General features: G+C 40.9%; 1 long non-coding RNA gene across 1 annotated transcript; it reads left to right on the top strand.

The window, feature by feature from the left end:
- Positions 1-269: 269 nt before the first annotated feature.
- LOC138410787 (uncharacterized) lies at positions 270-4,170 on the top strand. The gene is made up of 5 exons (XR_011243379.1): positions 270-368; positions 793-894; positions 979-1,146; positions 1,632-1,745; positions 2,317-4,170. It is a non-coding gene; the product is annotated as an uncharacterized lncRNA (long non-coding RNA).
- Positions 4,171-7,644: the final 3,474 nt, after the last annotated feature.

Raw genomic sequence — 7,644 nt, 5'->3', positions numbered from 1 at the left:
TTTTATGTTAACTCTCTATTTTATTACTATTATTATTATTTTATTTTTATTTATTTATTTTATTGTTTCTGATCTTTGTTCCTAGAGGCCTTAACGATGACTCTCCCTGTTTCTTTTATATGAATCCCTTGTGCCATATTTTCGATAAAAATATAGAGAAAAAAAAATTTTGAGAACACACCCAATCCCTGAGGTTTGTAGACATGCGTCACTCGTAAATATATTCAACACATGCCAAGTATATAAAGTGTCACTGTGCTGATAAGGGTAGTATGAGGAACTTGTGCTACTTACCTGTGGTACTTACCTGTTGATCAAGATGAAGCTGCTTCTTTCTCTGACTCTCCTCTGGGCGCTCTGCAGCACAGGTAACTCTACTTTTCATTTCTTCAATACTGTTTCAGCAGCTACAGAGCCTCATTTGAATCTAATTAAAGACATTTCACCACCACCAATTTTCAGGCGGGGATTTTACTTTTACACTAAATGATAGCCAGTTTGATGTAATTAAAATAACTTATTTATGGATCTTAAGGGGGAGAACTTATACTGTAAAAAGTTAAAGTATAGCACTTCAAGAACCAGACTAAAGAGGTAAACTAAACATCACTTTAGAATTCATTATTACATTTTTCATTTTACATACATTTTAAAAACTCCATTCCAGTTCACATGCATCTTCATCGACCCCATTTTTATCAGTTATTTTTCATTCCACCTCTTATATTTTTGAGCTTTGATAAACCATAACAATCAATAGGTTATAACTGATTATTTTTCTCCACACATCAGGTGGAGCACTCGTGTGTCAAACTTGCATAAATCCGGCATGTACAACCCAGATCCCAGTTACATGTTCCTCAGAGGACATGTGTATAACAGGCTCCCTTCAAGGTAGACATTTCTACATTCCTTTCCAGTAACATAAATGTACTGTAAAGTTAAACAATATTAACAAACTGCACTTTGACTCTGTAGTCAATTCATCTGGGACTTCAGAACAGCTTGTCTTCAAGGCGTGTGCATCCTCCTCCCTGTGTCCAGCCACAGGCCCTCAGACATTTTCAGTTAACTTCGGTGATTTGAGTGCGCTTGCATCTGCATTGTGCTGCAACACAGATAACTGCAACTCAGCCACTCAGCCTTGTAAGTACATGTACATGACTATCTTATAAATTAGTATTATCTATTATTTTTATCTAAGATAGATAAGATAAGGAAAAACTAGTGGCATCTTCTTTGTGACATGTTGTACAATCATTTTGTAATGCTGTTATAATCTTTATTCCTATAAACATATACAGTGATCAAGACTAGTGGAATACATGTAACAGAGTAAAACATTACAACAATTACAAACAACAGTTCACAGTTAAAACAGATGATAATTGAAACACTGCACATAATTTGACTCTTAAAAAATAGATTTCTTCTGAAATCTACATAACTCATTCTGAAATGTAAAAGTGGTTGTAATTCCACTTACCTCACTGTAACTCAGACAGTCAAGCTTGTAAGCACTAGTCAATGAGTAACTTAATTAAAAAAAGCAAAGACTAACAACATCCCTCTTCTGACATGTTCTGTTTCCATTTCCTGAAAATAAATGATGTTATTCTTGTTTATTTCAGTTCCTGTTGTTGGGTCAGTTAACGGCCTTCAGTGTGCCACTTGTAACCTCACCTCTCAATGCACCGGTTTGGTACAATGTAGGGGAACAGAGGATCGCTGTTTTCAAGCCAGTGGTGAGTCTTGTAAATATATTTTATATACTATGTTTGAAGTTAATCTTTGTATATATATACAAATATATATATGAACTGTTCTACAATCTGAAAGATTGTTATCAAATCCATACTTGTGTGGGGAAAGTGATGAAAAATATTAAATTATGTACTTAACTTGTGGGCATTTTTAATCACACCTGTATGTTAGTCTTTACTAATCCATAACATTTCAGATATTAGTCATGACAATAACAGCTTGTATTTATGCAGCACCTTTCAAGAGACCCAAGGACACTTTACATGTGTCAGTGAGGACAAAAAGAGACTAGAAGAGAAAAGAAAAGAATTTGTACAAAACAGGACAGAAAGAAACAGCACTAATGGCAGGGTGGAGCGTACATATATAATAATTAATTACTGAAGTATTGTTGTTAATAATAATAATATTAATAAAACTTATCAGAAAGAGTTAGCTTCACTTTTGCAAGCTATCATGCCGTTCATCTTTATATAAAGTCTATGCTCACAAGAAGTGATATTATAAATAAAAATAACATTTTGTAGTAACACAGTGTCTCTTCTTCTCCAGTGACAAATGGATCGGACACTTTTCCACTTCTTGGCTGTGCGTCTGCAAACACGTGTGCAGAAGCTTCCGAACTGGGAAGCTTACTCCCCCTGCAAAGTGGTAACATAACCTGTTGTGACACCAATTTCTGTAATAGCCCAACTAGTGGTGCCTGTTGTATCAGTCTGGGTATGATCCATCTGCTGATCGGACTCCTTGTCTTTACCCTCTATTAGAACAAAGGAAGAAAATAGAAAATGGTGAAAAAGTACATAATAACAAAAGCCTGCTTCTCCAGCCTCCACCTGTTTGTCTCCTGTTTGTCATTTGCACTGTATATTCACCCTCGAGGATCTTTGTCTATAATAATGTCTGTGGGGTTTTAGCTCATCTTGTGACACAAAGTCACAGTATCAATTACTACAGAGAAGTAGAAGGGTGCTGTTGTCTTTTTTTTAATGATTTTATTGCTCATTCTAACTACATTTGTTTTCCTTTACATGATCCACTAAGATGAGATTGGAAAACAAGTGAATTCTTTAAATATTGTGGAATCCCCAGGTCAAGCTGTTTGCTGGGATCCTGTAGACATCTTGAAGGGTTTTTCCTGATAAACAGCTTTACTGGCTGATTCCCACCTGCATGTGAGGACAGATTTGTCTCAAATAAATGTTGGTACATGATGAAAACATGTTACTGTACAAAATAAGAACCTATATAATAATATAATCTTCATCAAAATGGAAAAAGCATGAAATGCAGACGATGCATGCACTTGATGCTCTTATGGATTTCAGAGCAAAGTCCAAGATACTGCAAGTACATCTCCAAGTGAGTTTTGAAAACTTTCTATAACACACAGAAAGTTAGTCAGATAATTATTTAGGTTTACAACCATAGCTTACATCTTTTTGTAAACCTGCAGAACATAACATTGCACTGGTACACACCTATTAGTTGCTCTGACTGACCTACAGTTGCAGAAAGTTATTAAAGAAATGTTTAATTGTTAGAATAATTAGCGGCTTGCAGACAACATTTCTTTTGATGACCAATTGTTTCATAATTTAAAAATGTCACAAAAGATATCCAGATAGTCTCTGTACTATACATGAGGAAGATTGCTTGGCCTGTGCATGGTTCCATGTTAGAGTACACACTCTAACTACACTACTTCCCCTCCACACATGTAACATGATGAACAATATTTTAGATATCCTGTTACCAAGGGTATTTTGTTTTATTATAAAGAAATCCTGCAGTCTTAAACTCTTGCTCAAACACTGTACTGACATTTGTCCCTTGCAGTTTTTATTGGTACAAATTATTTGACCAATGATCTTTTTCACAGTTGGCACAACCCTTTAGATGTTCAGGAATAAGATGTGGTCCAGCAAGTGGAGCTGTTTATTACAGAAAGGATTTTATCAAGGTAATAATATACATAATAATATATGTCTTGTGTGTGCAGTGTGTGCATCAGCCAGGGTGAAATCCAGAGGTGGAAAAAGTACTCACATTCTTTAATGGAGCGAACCCTGTGAGATGGTTCAGGCAGCCAACTCCAGCTGTGCTGCTCCAATCATGTGACACACATCATGTGACATACCTCATTCACCACAATCATCTATTATACACACCCACCTTATTAGGCAGCCTATTTAAGCAGAGAGGAATTTCCCATCAACCCCTTTGCTACCACTTGCTTCAGGCCCTCCACCACCCCAGCATCCACCTGTAGCCTCCGGGGGGTTACAAATGTTTGCTGGTCACTCCCATCATATCTGTGTAATCATATCGGGGGGAGTGATTGAGTGGGAGCCTAGACTCCAAACATAAACTATGTTCTAATGCTGCAATAAACATTTGAACGTGTGTTGTCTGACTGAACTTAAGTAAAAGTACAGATACTTGTGTAAAAAAAGACTTTGGTAAAAGTAGAAGTTCTGATTCAACTCCTTTACTCACGTGAAAGTAAGAAAGTACAGGCTCTAAAATGTACTGAAGTGCAAAAGTAAAATGAATTTTTATCTTCAATGATACACGATGCCTCTTTTGATAACTCAGCAAATGAAAACAGTTGTTGCAAACCAAATAGGATAGTTTTCCTCTTTTGTTAACAACCTGCACAGAGCTGGTACAGAGAAAAACTGGACACAGTCTAGTATTGCTTCCAAATTCCAGACAGAATAATAAAGACTGAAGTGACCCGAGGTCCTGCATGAGCACCTGGATACTGTTTTACAGGGAATAAATGAGAATGTGCTGGCCTTGATCAAGTCCCTGCCCTTTGTACACACCGCCCGTCGCTACTACCTATTGGATGGTTTAGTGAGTTCCTTGGATCGGCCCCACCGGAGTCGGTCACGGCCCAGGCGGAGTGAGACGATCAAACTTGACTATCTAGAGGAAGTAAAAGTCATAACAAGGTTTCGGTAGGTGAACATGCACCAGGGCCTGCCAACTCCTGAGGCAGGGGGCAAGAGAGTGAGCAAGAGGTGCTCCGTGCGTAAAAGTGTAAAAACAAGTAACGATCCAGCTTTGAGAAAGTAAGAAGTAGAAAGTACAGATATTTGTGTACAAATGTAGCGAGTAAAAGTAAAAAGTCTTCAGGAAAATAAATACTCGAGTAAAGTACAGATACCTGAAAAATCTACTTAAGTACAGTAACAAAGTATTTCTACTTCATTACTTTCTACCTCTGGTGAAATCCACACACATCCATAATAAAGAGTAAAGCATTCAGATTAAACTGAAAATATGGAATTAAAGTCTGTGTCAAGTCCTCCTCTTGTTCAACTTCCAAAGGACACTAGGAAAACTCAAATTTCCAACTATATCACTTTTATTTATTTTTTGTCTTTGTCAGTTGATTCGTCTGTTCATAAATTAGGTTGTAAACCATAGACTGTATATAAACGTTTAAAAACAGAGAAACAAAAGTTTAAATTTTAATTAAACATTTTAAATGAATTAACCACTTAAGCTTTTTAAATGGAATAAAGAAAAATCTAATTTTAGTTTGGATATCAAACTTTTGGCTGTGGGAATGTGTCCGTACTATCTCCCCAGGGAATGCTCCTCCGTTATCTTTGTGACTGTCTACATCCCTCCCTCAGCTGATGCAGCAGCAGCTGTAGATTGTGTCCACTCTGCTGTGTCCAGACTACAGACACAGCATCCCACTGCTCTTATTACTATCACTGGGGACTTTAACTATACCAACCTGAACTCAGTACTACCCACCTTTCACCAGTATGTTGACTGCCCCACCAGGGACAACAAAACAATAGACCTTTTGTATGCTAATGCAACAGATGCATACACTGCCACTGCCCATCCCCCTCTAGGCAAGTCTCATCACAACCTGGTCCTGTTGACCCCGAAGTATGTTCCTCTGGTGCAGAGGCAGCCTGTGGCCACCCGCTCAGTGAGGAGGAGTACACAGGATGCCGACATGGCACTGCAGGACTGCTTTGAGTCTACTGCATGTCACATGGGGATGACATCAACACCATGACGGACTGCATCACAGAATACATCAGGTTCTGTGAACACACCGTACTTCCAGCCCCACTGCTATCCTAACAATAAACCATGGATCACCAGGGACTTAAAGATCCTCCTCAATAAAAAAGAAAGAGGCCTTTAGGTGTGGGGACAAGGAGGAGCTGAGGAATGTACAGCGTGACCTGAAGGTGAAGCTGAAGTTGTGTAAAGACACCTACAGGAGGAAGCTGGAGTCCAAACTCCAACAAAACAACATGAGGGAGGTGTGGTCTGGGATGAAGACCATCACTGGATTTAACATGAAGGAGAAACAGACAGAAGGCACCGTCAAGAGGGCGAACAAGCTGAATCTCTTCTTCAATAGATTCAGCTCACAGTCTTCAACACAGCCCCCATCTGCCTCCGTGGACACTTTCTCACCTCCTGAGTACGCTTCCCCTCTCACCTCCACCCCTCCTCCTGCCTCTTCTCTCGCTCTCTCTCGGTAACAATCTACCAGGTCAGACGACAGCTGGAGAAACTACATCCTAACAAGGCTGCTGGCCTGGACGGTCTCAGCCCAAGGCTCCTGAGGGCCTGTGCCACCCAGCTGTCTGTGATCCTGCAGCACCTCTTCAACCTGGTCCCAGTGCTGTGGAAGACATCATGCCTGGTTCCTGTCCCCAAGAGGAAGTCACCATCTGGACCAGAGGACTACCGCCCAGTGGCCCTGACGTCCCACGTGATGAAGGTTCTGGAGCGGCTGGTCTTGGCCCACGTTAGACCACAGGTGAAATCCTTACTGGACCCGCTTCAGTTTGCATATCAGCCTAATGTGGGGGTGGAAGATGCCATCTACCTGCTGCAACGAGCTCAGTCGCACCTGGATGAGGCTGGCTGCACTGTGAGAATCACTTTCTTGGATTTCTCCAGTGCATTCAACACTGTTGCTGGGTGAGAAGCTGCAGGTGATGGGGGTGGACATGCCAATCATCTCCTGGATTATTTACTACCTGACAGGCAGACCACAATTTGCGCGGCTGGGTCGTGGTCTGTCTGATGTGGTGGTAAGTGATGTAGGAGCCCCGCAGGGGACTGTGCTGTCCCCCTTCCTGTTCACTTTATACACCTCAGATTTTCAGCATGACTCTGGGTCATGCCACCTGCAGAAGTTCTCTGATGACTCTGCGTTGGTTGGGTGTTTAAGGGATGGGCGGGAGGAGGAGTACAGGGCAGTGGTGGCTGACTTTGTGGAGTGGGCCAGTGAGAGTCACCTGTGTCTAAATTTGGCCAAGACCAAGGAGATGGTGATCGACTTCAGGCAGAAGACGATAGCTCCACGACCGCTGAATGTGTTGGGGGAGGAGAAGAGATGGTTGTGGAATACAAACACCTGGGTGTGACAATCAACAACAGACTGGACTGGAAGTCGAACTACTACTACTACTGCTGTGTATAAGAAGGGGATGAGCAGGCTCTTCTTCCTGAGGAGGATACAATCCTTTAACGTATACAGCAAGATGTTGGAGATATTCTAACAGTCCATTGTGGTCAGCGCACTGTTCTTTGCCATTGTGTGCTGGGGGAGCAGCATTGGAGCCGGGGAAACTAACAGACTTAATAAACTAATTAAGAAGACTAGCTCCATCATCGGCTGCAAACTGGACAACAATGAAACAGTGGTGGAGAGGAGGATGCTGAACAAACTGCTATCCATCATGGACAACCCCGACCACTCTCTCCACCATATCCTCCAGGCTCAGAGGAGCACATTCTCACATAGACTCAGACAACTCTGCTGTCACAAGGACAGATTCAGGAAGTCATTCCTGCCATCCGCCATCAGGTTATATAATAACT

This window comes from Paralichthys olivaceus, chromosome 7 (genome assembly GCF_024713975.1).
Source record: "Paralichthys olivaceus isolate ysfri-2021 chromosome 7, ASM2471397v2, whole genome shotgun sequence".
NCBI classification, from domain to species: Eukaryota; Metazoa; Chordata; class Actinopteri; order Pleuronectiformes; family Paralichthyidae; genus Paralichthys; species Paralichthys olivaceus.
Note: the sequence above shows the minus strand (reverse complement) of the source record. Positions and strands in the feature narration are given on the sequence as shown.